This window comes from Ictidomys tridecemlineatus, chromosome 3, assembly GCF_052094955.1.
Source record: "Ictidomys tridecemlineatus isolate mIctTri1 chromosome 3, mIctTri1.hap1, whole genome shotgun sequence".
Taxonomy (NCBI): domain Eukaryota; kingdom Metazoa; phylum Chordata; class Mammalia; order Rodentia; family Sciuridae; genus Ictidomys; species Ictidomys tridecemlineatus.
Genome location: NC_135479.1, coordinates 199,030,104 through 199,046,520, shown reverse-complemented (window position 1 = coordinate 199,046,520; position 16,417 = coordinate 199,030,104).

Genomic DNA, 16,417 nt, shown 5'->3' with positions numbered 1-16,417 from the left:
AAAAACAAAGGGAAGTATAAGGATAATAATAAAGAATTCCCCAAATGTGAGATCCCAAATCATTTCCAGGAGGTAAATGGGACAGTAACTATTGCTTGTTTCTCCTGAACAAGGTGCATCAAGGCTGTTGTGTTCTTCTAAGAAATGTTAGATCACTGCAACAATAGGGGAGAATATACACTGTCTGTTGACTCATTAAAACATCTCTGTAGAGATCCTGTTTGCTCATCTTCTATTTTTTTTTTATACAGAATACTGTAAAACCTGCCCTTCCTGCTTAGAGTCCCAAGATAGGTGAGTCATCATGACTCCAAACTTCTGTTGTGAATAAAGCAAGAAGAGGATAAAGAACAGCACTTTCTCATGCTGGGAGCTGCAGATAAACCCCCTGTCACTTACCTACACTCATCCTCAGTGAGAACAAAGCCAGCTCTGTAGCTGAGACCAGACAGACCCGAGGGGACATTCCAGCATGGGCCTGGCACTGCATTTTGGTAAATGACATAAAAATGGAATTTCATGTTTGACTTTTTTTTTGAGTCCTGAAATGTTCTAAAAATAAGTCTGATGTTCTCTGGACAGGTAGGATTGCCCTGATTTGATGTATCTATAGGACAGGAATCAACTTTAGGATACCTAAACACTTTGAGGAGTATAAAAATTTTATATGCACACACAATATTTATTTTTATGAGAAAAGGATCTGTAATGTTATTATATCCTTAAGGACAACTAAGGTCTAAAATAAATTAAGCACTATTGATACAATGTAAAAAGTCACCTATTGGCAGAAGGATCTCAATGAAATTGAGAGAGTTTCAAAAGACAGCAAGAATATCCTCGTTTGGAAAGTGTCTATGAAAACCAGGCCAAAGCAGTGAATTTTTGAAAACTTTCAATATAATCCATTAAATTATTCTCTATTTGAAGGATACTGATAAACCAACATTGAAGTGAAGTACATAAAATTTCAGTTATGATTTTCTAACATCTAAATTAGAAGACTCTCAAAAAAAAAAAATCCAAGAATCTGTCTATAAAAAGTTACACATTGTGGTTATTTCTTGTGAAACTAGTATACAGACCATCGAACTCATTCTTCCTTCTCTGTGTCCATATCCACCAACCAATCTTCTAACAGTTGGTCTTTCAGGGTAAAAGCATATGCCTCTAGGTGGGCAGTACACAGTGGATAGAACATTTACTTTCCATAGAAGTTGAATTTCCCAGTGCAAATTAGCAAATCAGCATCTGCATTATAGATCCTTCTATGAATTTGGTTAACATCAGTGTGTCCCAAAGATCTTGTTTCAGCCCATTCTACTTGAAACCCAAATCACTCAAAGATACAGTACCACGTTTAAGGTCTAACAATTAGCATCAATAAAGCTTGCCTCAAAATCTTTGCTGCTTTGCAAAGAATAATGCAGTCATAGAATAACTATTCATCAAGAAAGTCTCATAGGCAACTTCTTTGAAGTTTAGAATATGTATAACATTCACCATTCATCTCCTCAGATTGTGAAGGGGCTCCAGGGTTTGAAGGTGTTGGCCTATAGAATTAAAATTTAGAAATCATTTCTCATGCATGCTGAATTTTTATGTAATTCAACAGCAAATATTAAGGTGATTTTTAGTTATCTAAGGATGCACAAAAACCTGGACACAGAAAAAAATACTGCTCAGTCTGTTGCTCTGATCTTTCAGGAAATGCCATTTACCTGAAAATATCCCCCACCTCAAAGTATGACAAAATAATGACAAATTGGGTTCTATGGAGGAGAATATGCCAAGTGCCAAGGATAGATTAGCAGTAGGGGAATGTAATCCTGAACTGGAAGCAGGTTCCAGACTCTGACACTTGTACCACAGCTGAGAACCCCAGAACCTTAGCTTCTGACCTATGTGCTTAGGGGCCATCAAAACATTTAGAAAATATTTTCTTTGATTTGATGAGGAGATAGCAGTAATAAGGTAAAGAGGTTCAATGAAATAAAAAACTAGAATAGCAATTGATGGTTTAAAAAAATGAAAAAGAAAGTTGTCCTACATGTTTTTACAACATAGTTTGAGTCTTTATATACACTGTCAATCACATAGGAAAAACAGTAAAAATGTTCTCAGACTAATTTCAAATTGATACTACTGTAGTTATATCACAGAAGCATTGAAATTTTTCAAATGGGGTGATTCATGGAAATTTTTATTAGCCCTTCCAATATTTTAAAACACTTTAGTTCTCTAACATATTTTTTATTATATACCTGAAAACTGGTTACTTGGGGTGACTATTTTGTCTATGTTACTGCTAAGAAAACAAAACAGAGAAAAAACACCGCTTATCTAGGTTGTTCAATACCTTGGCCTAAGAACAGACTTGTATAAAAGTTTTTGGAGGTCAATGCTCTATCAGTTTCTGAGGAGGTGTCAAAGATAAAAGAGAATTTTATTTTATTTTTTGCAGTGCATGCATGTAAATGGTGAGGTGCAGTTGTATTCAAGTGGGAGAGTGTTTTTTATGCCTATGATGTGATCATTTCCTGATTGCTTTATTTCGAATTTATGTTCTATCTCATTTTTAGTGCTCATGATGCAAGGGCATTGTGCATGGTGAGAGATGATTACTTTCCAAAACAAATGTATAAGAAATGTTGGGGAAATGGTTCCAGGAATGAGTGCCTACTACAAAAAAGTGAAGAAGAAGAAAAATGATTTATATAGAGACGAGATGATTGATTAATTATTCTTTATTTATTCAGGTAGTACATGGACATGGACTTGATACCCAGACCTTTGTTCTACACACTTGAGCATTTATTCAATTATTCTACAAATGCATAGCGTGTTCTTACTGTGCGATGTGGATGCATATCTTGAGCTGTACACCTTTAGGTAACATCAACACATGTAGCACTGTGTTTTAAAATGACAATAGAAAATATATATAAAAAATCTTAGAATATAATGTTGAAAAATGATACAGGAAAGAAAGTGAAAAATAAAGTGGCAAACTTATTGTATATGATTTTGCAAGAGTGGAAATGGTTGCCACTGAGACAAGATCATGCAGAAGTACAGAAATACTTTGTATTATCTCTAAAAACTCACTAGTATGATTTTAAATATTGTAATTTAGTCATTTCATTACTGATCACCTCACAATGTATATCTATCTGGGTGTATATATCTTTACCAGTTTAAGTTTTAAGTCAGCATCGATTCTCAGAAGCCAAATCTTGGCTCAAAGAGGATGGTTAAATTTTAGGCTTTGTATCTTTACTATCACATTGATCTCTTGAAAATTGCAGCACTCGATACCCAGACCAGTAGCATACCGTAAAGATTAACACAGACTTGAGTGACTAAAATAGAAAAAGAAAAGTCACAACTAGTATGTGCCTACTGCTTCAGGCACAATGCTTTCACGCATATTATATTTAAATATCACAGCTGCTCTGTGGAACATTTTGTGGTTGAAATTAACACCCAGAAAAGAGCTTGAATGATGCATAGATTTGGAAAAGGTGAAAAGAATGAGGAGGTGCCTTCCTGACGTTAGAAGTTGCTGGAACATGAAGATGTGAAAAAATTTAGTTATGTGGTCTTTGAGGTGACCCTAAAATAGCATCCTTGGTGTCCCTGTGTGCTCTGAACCAAAGGAAAATAAAGAGCCCTAAGGCAGAGAGGAACAAAAATGACCTCTCTGTGGGTTTTTTCAAACAGCATCCCTGATGGAGTCATCAAAGGTAAATGTTCCCACTCCAAACCAGCTCAGCCCACTACTGCTCCACTCAGGCACAGGGTCCTTGAAAATTTAAGACATGGATAAAAGAGGAATGTGCATGTGCTCTGCGGGTAGGAGAAAGGAGCTAGACTATGGGTGGATTAACTCCTTCTATTCTTGGCAATCAGTAAATTATTCCTCACTGTTGGGAAAAGCGATGAGCATGAGGAGGAGGAAAGCCTAGGATTGCTAGAGCTAGAAGTGTTTTTTCCCATGTAGAGACAAAATCATGGATAGGAATAAGTAGTTGCCCCCTACATCAGGGCAAACCAAGGAACAGGGCTAAGACTGTCGGGAGGGAAGGCTTGTGTGAGAATTACTGAAGGCTCAGTTGTGGGTCCTCTTCAGTATCCCAACGTAACCTCAGCTTCTGTCTTTGAGGGCATCTAGTGATTTCTTAGCCGTGGAGAAGCAGCATGGCTTTCCCAGTTCTTTCATACTGTCTCTTTGGATGGCTCTGTTTGTTGAATTCCGTGTCAATGGAGAAGATACAGGCCTTAAGAATGGTTTCGGTCTTTTTTCACTGATCATTGTCTCCAGGTGGCATACGGTCCTCTGCTTCTATGAACCAAAACCACTAAAGCAAATATTGGCAGTAAAATAATTCCACCATGTGTTATTCTAACACCACAGTTCAGAATTATGAGTAGTCAGTGGCCACAGACAAGGTAAGAAAATTACTAATTTCTCTTTTAGGATAAGGTGTCAGGGCGCCTCTTGCACCAAGCCATTACTGTTTTGGTCATTGAGGAAGGTCACCAACCTTCCTCTCTGAGAAGAGATGATTCCGCAGAGAATTCAATTTGTCAGGTACAGTTCACAGATCAGAAGCCTGGATGATAGCTTCAGGGTAGAGCAGCTGAGTAGAAAAATGACGGTGCCTCTAGAAATGAAAGGGATGCACATTACAAATTTTTGGCTTAAATATAAAGCTGCCCTCAGCCAACCCTTCAAGAGTCAGATAAAGGTTCTATTCCAATTTATAACTATGACTGCTGTAAAATGTTGAGTGATGCATAGTCTTTATCGCCGTGGACAACGACCTGTGCTTTATGGCGCTGTTGCAACCTGAGCATCCCCCTCAAGGCTTTGGCTCTTATGGTCTGTGAAGCAGGTTCGCTGTGCATGGTTGCCAACTTGTCTAAGTCCAGAGAGACAGGACACTCTCACACACAAAACAAGCTAAATGAAATGGGTTCATTACTCACAGATAGGCAGCTAGAAATGATGGAAGACTTGCATGTCTTGGGAGAACTGGGTTGTCCAAAGTCCCCTCAAGCACTGTCTTCCACATTCCCGTAAATAATTGGGACAATATATTCATGAGGCATAGGTGTTAAAATGTTGTTGATGATATTTGAGAATACTACTTTCCCAAGTGGATTAAAAATGTTATTCCTAACACTTGAGACTTAGTTATGTGGACAGTGAAATCCTGCATGGAGTCAGTCGTCATGGTGCCTGTTAAATCTGATAGATAGATGCAAGGACTTTGTGGACCCTGACCTCCCGTTTCCCTCAGCAAGACCAGCCTTGGGTGTGTGTCACTACCTCCCTATCCTCCAAGGCAGTTCTCCATCTTTTCCCCACATGGATGTTTTTCAGCAGGTGATAGGTTGGTCCACATCTGGCCCTTCCATAGTGCTATTTGCATTCTCCCCACAGTAGTAACTTTTATCTGCTGTTTTCTCAGCACTTTCTAGAGCCCTACTCTTGGGATTCAGTTTCGGCTCCCAGAGATCCCTGAGCAGCAACTGCTGGCTGCCTCGAAACATCAAACAGCATGTGGTTTGCAAACATAATGCTGCAGAATGCAGCGTTCTCCTCCTCCTTGTCTTCCTCTCTCTATTTCTTCTTCTAGTGAAACAGCAAAAGTAGCCATAATCCTTTTCATCTCAGCACAGGGTTAAACATACATTTCTTTCTTTCTTTCTTTCTTTCTTTCTTTTTCTTTTTCTTTTTTTTTAAGGCTGGCTAAGGAAATGGCAGAGTTTGATACATTATTTTAATACTAGAAGCGGAAGATATTACCAACAATGTAAACACTGACTCTTCAAATATTTTTGATCATTTTGTCAATAATGGCTCTAAAAATATTTTTCTATGTTTGTACAAAGACAGGCACATCATTACAGAAACTGTGACTGCATGAGAAAGAAGCCCAAAACATATGCCTGATTTGATCTAGGGCAGAGAAAACTCCAAAATGTTTTCAGTCGTGTTTCACTTAATGACAGGGAGACGATACTAACACCTGATCTTCACATCCCATCAGAAGAGAGAATTTGAAGGCCACTGAGCACTGAATTTTCCCGAGGTACTGCAATTACAGGAACACCTGTGTTACCTCACTGTGCACTGAGCCCTATGAAATGCAATGTTCCAGAGCTGCCAAAATGTCTCATTTCTTGCTTTTAATTCAAGAGCCTAATTGTGGTCGATCTGGTTATTATGTTGTGCTATGCTTCATTTATAAGCATACAGCACAAAGGCTAATAATGAGAAATTTAACTAAAAGGGCTCTTGTAAGCATTCACCTAGCTCTGTGTACCTTTCTTTAAATACAACTTATGGTATGTTTTCAGAGGAAAATTGGTTTTCTGAACAACAACAAAAAAATATCTTTAAATCATGAGGATGCTTGAACTGAATATGGTCATCTGGACTCAAATTCTGATCTTTGATACATCTCAGCTCTAAAGGCTGAGGTATGTAATTTGAGCTCCATCCAAATACTAGTAACATAAAAAGTGGAGTTTGTTCACTAGATGATATGGTATAGTTGTAATATCTGAACCAACTTACAGTGACATGTATTTTCTCTTTTTAAGCCCAAGCCAGTTCAAATGATCTGGAAAGGTTATTGTCTAATGAATTACATTATTTGTATAACCACTTTAGGAAGGTAAATATTTTGAGATTATATATTTTATATATATACATATACATATATATATGAATATGGATATTTTTAGACTACATATTTAATAAATAAGTTGCACTGAAATGAATTCAACTCCGAAAAATCAACACTCTTCTGAGATACCCCCTTAGAAACAGGATGTGTTATTTTCTTTCAATTAACAAGTCTCATTAAGAGGATTAGGAATAAAATGTTATCAATACATTAGCAATAAAGCCAGATTCCCAAATGGTAAATATTCCATTGTACAGATATAAACCAGGTAAAAAATAGCAATCTTGTTAAAATTTTAAACAGGACTTACATTCATATATATTCTTTGGCTTAACATAAATTTCTGTGGGAAATGAATTCCCTGAGGTTGTGGCTAGCCTGACTTCTGTACTGTACTCAGCACTCAGCAGATCACATACACAACAGTAGACCCTCAGACGTGAGATAAATGTATTGAATTGAGATAAACTTCACAGTTTACTACTGAAACATTTCAGTGACTGTATCTGTGAATTTCTTGCTCTGATTTTTAGACATTTCTGTATTATATAACTGAATTGTTAGACTTATGTTCAGTGAAGTCTCACAATATAGATTCTATTACTCATCTCTCTCAAGAAGGAACTCTGGATGTCTCTGTAAAGCTATTACAAAATAAAGAAAATATTATTTGAATGAAAAAAAACTTAAAATACTTCACACAAAAATGAAAACCATGGAACAAATCCTTATTTGGACATACATAAAAAGATTCTAAAGTAAAAATTAAGAAGTCACACTTGTCAATGTTATAAAGAAACAATAGATGGACAAGAACAATTTCTTCCTACAATATAAGGATGATATAACAAAAATTCCTAACATAAATAATTGTGATCATAAGAGGGAAAACCAATTTATATGAATAGGGGCCCCAAAGCATTTGGCAAAACTTAGTAGAGTCAGGAATGAAAACAAAACAAAAAAAAAAACCAAAACCCACAACTATTAGAATTAGCTAAAGACAGAAATGGTAGTGGTACCACCAATTTTGTTCAACTTAGTTTCAAACACCTGCTCATTCACGTAGCACACATTTATTGATCGGCTCGTATGTGTCATTCAGTATCCTGAGCGGTGAGGATGTGAGGGGCACCGATGGGAAATTCCTGTTCTCATGGAACTTCCAGCCACTAAGGAGTGAGATGGTGAGCACACAAGAATGACATAGGTGGTGATAAGGGCCATGGTACATATTTTATGAAGATGTGAAGACTTTCTTCTGGATATTCCTATTTTCTTATTGAAGTATGAGCTCAAGAGTGTCACCCAAGAGGGTAAGATATTGGAGAATAGAAGGGATGCAATAATCACTGCAAGACTGAGAAGGAATTGAATGGAGAAATGAGATAGAGTTGCCAGGAAGTATTGAAGACACACATGAAACATTTAAAGAAATTGCATATATTTTCTTTCATCCACATTCAGTTACTCATGGAATAGCTGTACTACCAAAGTCATAAGTTCAAAACCAAACAAAGTTAAATATTAGAAAAACATAAAATTATTTTTAAATGGCACATGTATGTTTCTAGGAAATAAAAAAAATATTTCCCTAAAAGTACAATTTTGTGTATCAATTAAAATTAAAAGTTTCACTAAAAATTAGCATTAGTGAATGAGGTTAGCAAGACTGCTGTCTAAATGGTAAATATACAAAATATTAACCTTTTTATGTTAGTAATAATTTTTAAAATATGGAAAAAAATTAAATTACTTTCAAAGGGTGACCAAAATGAAATATGCAGGAAAATGTTAAAGGTTCTAACATGGAAAACTCTAAAACTCCCAAAAGAGTAAAACAAAACAATGCCTAAGTCAGAGTGTTCTTAGATGATAAAATTAATATGATCAAGATATCAAAATCTTTCTAATAAATGTTTTTAATAAAATCTAAATTAACATTTCAATTCAATAATATTCCAATTAACAAATGATTTCAAATTTCCCAATATTTAGATATTTTTGAAAATTAGTAATAGACACTATTCTTGGTAAGGAAAATCTCCATTATGTCTACCTCTCTCTGTATCATCTATGTTGATACATATATATGTGCACATAGATAATATACATGTACATATTTACTCCCAAATAAGTATATAAAAGGAAGAGAGCAAGAAGTTATGGATTAGTTTTGGAAGATGGCAAAATAAGTGTTTTTGTCTTTATATAATAAAAAAAATACAATGTGATTTTTGACAGAGTACCTTTACTTTATTATGTAGTGCTGAAGATTGAACCCAGTGCCTCACATGTGCTAGGCGAGTGCTCTACCATTGAGCTAAAACTCTAGCCTTTTATATACCTTCAAATATGTTAGGCTTAATTGTTTTATAATTTTGTGTGTTTATTATTAAAGACAATCTTTCAAAAATGTTTTTAAGAGCATACAGATATCATTAAAGGTTAAATAGAAGGGGAGAAGCCAAAGAATTTGTTCTGCAGCAGTCTTCACTTAAGTCATCTTTACAGAAAAAATATTTCCCTCACTTTTGAATATTTTGTGCATTGTTGATAGGAGTGATTTCCTTTCTATTTCCAAAATGAGAACTGGTCTAAGAACAAGCCCTGAAGTGGGACCAGGGGTGTGAGTTTCACCTTCCACGTTGCTTTCCAAGATGAGCTGATCAAGTGGCTTTTCAATTTCTCCAAGGGGACAAAGTAGACAAAAGCAATCAGTGGCTGCTGCCATGAACAGTCAATATTTGTGAATTTTCTATTTTTGTATTGTCTGTTAAATCTTAGATTCAATTCTTACCATTTGAGGAAGGAGGCTTATTGATTTATACATATTTTAGAATGTACAAAATGAGATAATTTTAGATACTTCAGAGATGAAAAATTGTTATAGGTATCAATCTATCTACGATTACTCATTCAAGTGGCAAGTGATGATTTTCTGCTTGTGTTAGAGAAGTAACTTTCCATTTTGAAATAAATGTATTTAAGTAAAAAGCAAGTGATTTAAGTGTTTAAAAATTATTAGGTAAATTATAGCAGAATTATTAGGCAGCTTAGGCAAATGAGGAGCTGCAGCACATCAATCACTCTTACACAGGGCTCTCCAGTTGCCTCATACAATGCTTTTGAAACCACATTGTTCTCCTACTGTGTTCATGTATCTGTCACTTCACCTACCAGAAGGGCACAGTCTGAATCTTTTTCTTTTTAGTCCTGCCAAGCACAGATTTTGCAAGAGATAAACTTTTGAGGCTTAATTACTAATATTTAACATTTGGGTAATGGTAGGTACTGTCATTGGAATAAAAATGTTTATTCAGTTTTGATTTAGTCCCAAGATAAATTTTATGCTTAGAAGATTAATTATAGCGATGAAGATATGAATTTTAAAACATTTCAACTTTTTTGTGTATGATTTGTCAATATTCTAGACATGCTTTTAAGGTTCTTAGAATGCTAGGATATAAATCCAATAAATTATTTGGTAGAATTATTGTTGTATCAAAAAGTCAAAACCATCAGCTTTTGTTATGTTGTTTCTATCTTGGATCCAGTTCCAGGAATGCCTCAGTTAAAATAAAGTTGACAGTGCCTTTCAGTTTATAGAATGTACTGTTTATGTTGCTCCACCACTAGGAAGAGGTAATGCCCCACTGAAAATAAATGCAATACACTAATAAGAACAAGAAAACCCAAATAATAAAAAATTAAAGTTAAATTAAGGCATCAGTTTTCTCCTCTTTTTTTTTTTTCCTTTTTTAAGCTATGATACAGTTATGGTACTAGATCACGTTTTTTAAATTAATTCACATAAACTAATTGATTCATATGGAGATTGAGCCTATTGCTATTGGCTTTATTTGCACCATTTATTGATCAACAAACTTTCTAAATGAATAAATTGAAGAATTGAGTAAATTGGAATAATTTCTAAGAACATCATCAAGTGTTCACTTTAGAATTTCTAATGCTATGGTAAATTTCAGCTGCATGCTTTGGAGAGATCAGTTTTGAAAGTTCCACTTATAACAATATCTTGTTAGTAGGCTGCTGCTGGGATTAACAGCTTTTATGCTATAGCAAAAGAGATACCTCAAATATTTTCTAGTAAAGGAAATAGCCAGAAATAAAATTAAATCCATAAAGTAGACAGTATCAATGTTTATACAAAACCAAGTTATTTTCATACTTAAATAAATATTAACAGAAACAGTTCTATATAAAAATGATCCTTTCTATGTCTACAGACTTGATACTTTATGTCCACTAACCCTTCCTATTAAGCTTGCAATCTTCGTCCTCCTTATGAAACAGGTGTGTTCAATCATGCTTCTTCTAGTTTGAAAATATATAGTTAAGAGGTGAGATAATTTTAAAATTGTACTTGAAGCCATGTGTCTTGTGAAAAAAGAATGACTATTAGGTCTGTGAAGTGGTTCTTTGAGTACAATGAAAGTGAGACAAAGTCAATGTCATTTAAACCTTGGGGGGTTCCACTGCCCTCCAAATGAGCTTCCAACATCATAATGAGCCCTCTCCCCTTTTCTACCCATGTGTTTCCCCTTCCTTCCATTTGTGCATCAATTCTAACCTATTCAGAATAACTTTCCAATTACTCCAATGATCTGCGCCATCTTTTGCCCTGAGAGTTTGTACTTGTTTCTCTGCCTGGAGTGCTTCTGTTCTGCTTCTGCTCTGTTAATACCCTCTTATCCTTGAGGTCTTAGCCTACAAGACACTTTGTCCAGGAGCCTTTCTTTAGCTTCACAATTCTGGTGGGGTGCCCATACTCTGGGCTCTCCTATGTGCACCTTATTCTATGGTTGCAGCACTCCCTGCTCAATGGATCATTGGTTGCTCTTTCCTCCTAACTTTCTCACTTAATTCCACATTCCCAGAGAGCAGGACATTTGTCTGTCTATTCAATTGCAACATGCTTAGTGCTTCCATTTAGAGGGCAACTGGTAAATATTTCTTGAATGAGCAGTGATTGGATGCTTTCAACTCATTAGTTCTATATACTCTCTTCTGAAAAAGTGTCAATGACATTTCCAAGTGCAGCTAGTTTATCTTGATAAGATACTCAAGTAATTACCATAATTATGCTTATTAATGAAGAGTTTGGGCAGAAATGATTTATTTTGTTGCTGAACTTTGGTTTTCTTTTGATGGTTCGTTCATATCAATTGTTTTTTGAAGTTAGAGAAAGCTCAGTCTAACTCTGCCACTTGCATAACAACATCACAATGTTGAATGTGTAAAACACAATGTCACCTCATTACAATTTGCTCACATTTACAGTTTAACATCAAGGGTCTAGTTATCAAAATCTACTAAAGAATCTCATTTCCAACAGCAATCCGCTGTGTAGGTGACCCGCTTTGGCTCCCCAAGCACGGTTATAGACCAAATTTTATTACCCTTAATTTTGGTTCTTATAATAGATAAAATGAATCACATTTTTGAAACAGTACTTTTATTATGACTTTCATTATATGAATTTCTTTTATAAAAAGAGAGTGGACATTTTTATGTAGATTTGTAATAGAGGGAGCCAAAAAGCCTACTATCATTCCATGGAACAGTCAGAAAGGGTATTAAAGACCACTTTGGGATACATACATAATTTTACATTTAATAAAGCTTTTTTGACATGAATTTTATTTATATTGAATTCTTAATTCTAATATGAAAAATTTGTTTTCCAAATAATTTAATTTTATGGAAGAGAACATTATACTGAAAATTCCTAATGCTTACTTGTCCCTATCTTTTCGACAAAGCAGGAGCAAATGTGTACACCCAGTTTCTTTGTCTTTACTGATGGTTGTCCCCTGGAAGCAGCTTTGGTTTATGCTTCAGGGCTTGTCCCCAGCTTCATCTGCTCCACATTGCATGGCACTAGTGTCCTTGACACATACTGAGATCATGTCATCTCTCTCCTCTCTTCTATCCACTTTTAGATTCTCCATGTCTATGGTGTAACATTCTTGATATACTGGGGTTATCTTGTTTTCTATACATACTTTATGGAACACCCAGCACATGGACAGAGCATTTGGGTTAATTATGGGAAGGTAAATTTGCAGTCCCATAATTCTTGCAGGTTTCTTCTTCTTTTTCAAACTTTTAAAAATTATGTATTCACTTTGAGAAAGAGTCTTGCTAAGTTACTAAGGCTGACTTCCAATATGAACTTGGATCCTTCTGTCTCTGTTTCTCAAATTGCTAAGAGTATAGGTGTGTGCCACTATACTTGGTTGCAGGTTTCCTTTAAAACTTGTCATCTTTTATCTTGCATGATGATTCACTGTGATAAGGCACAATTAAAAAGTTAAGTGAGCTTTTTATAGCTACTGCTTCAGCAGCATATAATAAAACTAAAAAACTATAATAATTGTGAGATTTTAATTTTGTTGACCTTAATTTTGCATTCTCATATTAAATCATAGACCCATTGTTCTTGTTGAAAAAATTCATTGTATTTTAATGACCAAGAAAACGGAAGATATTATCAGAAAACCAGTCACTGAAACTTTATTTCCAATTGGAGACAATGACTACCTAATGAGAATGGAAATATTCTCATCTTTAATGAAGCTTCTGTGGGCAAGTATGAAATGTTTAAAATATTCTTCACTGAGTATTTAGTGAGTTGAGTTATTGTTATTAGACAATTGGTATTTTGATCATATATATATATATATATATATATGTATATATATATATATATACACATATATGTATACACACACACACACACACACACACACACACACACCCATGGGACCCAGGGTAAAAGTTTTCTATACTGCTGCATTAAATAGATGAATACTTCTTGAGTTGTGCTTCAGGGAGCATTAGTGTCCTGAGAACTGTTAAAAGGTGTTTTGGGGAAAAAAAGGTTTCTTAGCCAAATTAGATCGTTAAATGTTGCAAGAAAAAATCACCGTCCTAATGATTCACAATGTTCACCAGCATTTTAAAGGCTCTGAGAATAACCAAAGTAAAGAAGTCTGTCTAACAGTGTTCAGCCTAGTAATTCCTATTCTCTTTGAAATTTTAAATAGTTTTAGTTGTTAAATATATAAATTCAGGGAAATCATACAAAAACAAATATGCAGCTTAGTGAATTATAAGACGTATATTCTCGTAACTCAAGGTTCAGATCAGGAGATTCAACATTGCCAGCCACCTCTGTACATTTCCCATGTGTTCCCTAGTCCTCAAAGGGCATCACCCCCAAACCACCAAGTGACCATGCTCTAGGATTTTGAGTGATTTACTTCTTATATTTCTTTCCCACTTTAATTTAGTTTTGTATTTTTATATACATGTCTGAGCATCTTAAAATCTGTATTTCTCCCTTATATGCACTTTCATTATATATAAATATGTATTTATATTGTATCTATTTATCTCTCCTCTATCCATCTATTTTTCCTATTGTAGTTCTGCATGTGTCTCTGTCCTCCTGTTTTCCTATTTATTGACAGTTTGACCTAGAAATCCAAGGAGATTCTGGTTCTGTTGTTTGGAGGCCCACTTCATAGATGACAGTATTTTCTTCCATCAAGACAGACTTAATGATTGGCTGCCCCTCTTTTTTTGTGACACAATATCAGTCACTGATACTCAGTGACCAAATCTATTAAATCTTGAAGGGTTGAATGATGATGATTGAATTCATTGATCTATTTGTTTTATTTGTTAGTTTTAAGTCTCTGTAATGAAAAACTTTACTTCATAGCTCTTTGGTTGTCCATAGTCATACAGTTAAGATAGGAAAGGCAACGTAAATGCCAGACACTTTCTGCTTATCAATTTTCAAAATAGTTGATATGTCAGCGTTTTCTACAAGCGACCTTTGAAACATATTTAGTGTATTTCAACTAACTCATTGAAGATATAATCTTTATTCATGTGTACACTGTCCCATCTTTGGCCAGCAGAAGTTCTTCAAGCTGGTTCTTGTGCCTTGATACAATCTCCCTAGCCTTTCCAGTTTCCTTGCTCCCTGGTAGGACAAGATGTTTCGAGTTTATCTTTTACAGTCTTGGAATCTTTCTTCTCTCTCAGGAACGCTGATATCATATAAAACAAATGTGCCCCTTAATGACTTAGTTTTGGGAAACAGTATTTTAAGAACACGATCTTGGGATACGAATTATTACTAAGTCCCATTTTTGTGGTCTTTTGAGTTTTTCAATATGAAATCTTCATGAATTAATATGCATATCTCAATTTGTAACATAATTCTTTTATTTATGGGTAATTTTCAACCAACATACTATCTGTTTTTTTCCTCCTCCTCCTCCTCTTCTTCCACCTCCTCCTTCTTCTTATTTACCCAGTTAATAAAACTGGGTCTTTTTTTGTTTCATCTTTATTTATGTCCAAAATTTTTCATTTCTTTTGGATTTTTAAAAAAGTTTCTCCATTTACTCTTTTATTTTTTTGTGAGTATTATCTCTTGTGCTTATTTGCTTTTATGTGTCTTCTTGTATTGTTTTTATTTTAGAAATGATTTTTTTCTTTTATTTCTAATTCTTTCTAGACATTTATCACCTTACCTATGAGTTTTCTTTCTTTCTTTCTTTTTTGGTGCTGGGGATTGAACCCAGGGCCTTGTGCGTGCAAGGCAAGCACTCTACCAACTGAGCTGTATCTCCAGCTCCATGTGAATTTTCTTTATAGTGAGGTTCCTGTATATCTTGTATAATTTCTCAATGTCCCTATTGTCTCTCAGCTCATTGAAAAAAAAATTGTTCATGTTTATCTCTTGTGGGCTTTTCTTTCTGGGGTTCTTTCATTTCGGTGCAGAGATATTCTGCTGGTCATTCTCCATTTTCTTATAAAAATGTATAAGATTTCATCTCCATCCTTTTCTAGTGCTCATTTGCATACAAAATGAATTTTCTAAATTTTTAGAATGGGAGCCAGTTCCTTGGATCTTTTCTTTCCTCAATGTACTACAGCGCCCTCTTCTGACGTTTCTGTAATCTGTTCAGGTACTGCATTTCAGAATTTCTGAGTCAATCACTTTCTTTAGACTCATCTGGACTTTCTTTGTCTTTTGTGCTTATTGATACATTCTCTCCATTCCCAGGACTGGTCCTCACTGGAGGCTGTGTTAGTAGGGACTTTGGATGACCCATTTTAAACGCTTGTAGAACACAGCCTGCTTTTATTCGTTCGCATCTTGGGCTCCTTTCCCACCCACTATAAGTACTTTGTACAATGAACAGAATTAAACAAGTGAAATTAACTGAATTACATTATTATTATTATTAATATTTTATTATTATTATTTTCTTGTCTTTCACCTAAATTATGAGCTATTGGAGTGCGGGAGCTAAACCTGGTTTACAATTTGTACAGGATAGTGAAAACGTCCAAGGCAGCTTTAACCTTCTCCTCCCCTCAGCTGGATTAAGCCCTTCCCAAGGTTTCTTTACTGTAGGCCCTGACCTACCTCTCTTTAGAACATTTATTTTAAGAAACAGGTAATTATAAAGTCTTTCTGTCTCCTTTGAGATGTAAATCCTTTTAAAACTCTCTTGGCAGTTTACAGCATAAGATTGTCTTCTCAAGGACCTAGAGGCCACCACTTTGAAATGCAATCAGCAGGAAAGACTGTGCCCTCAGCCCAAGTTTCTGTGGGAGGGGAGCACAGAGCCTAACTTCTATGGTTGCCTTCCTCCAAGTGGTAA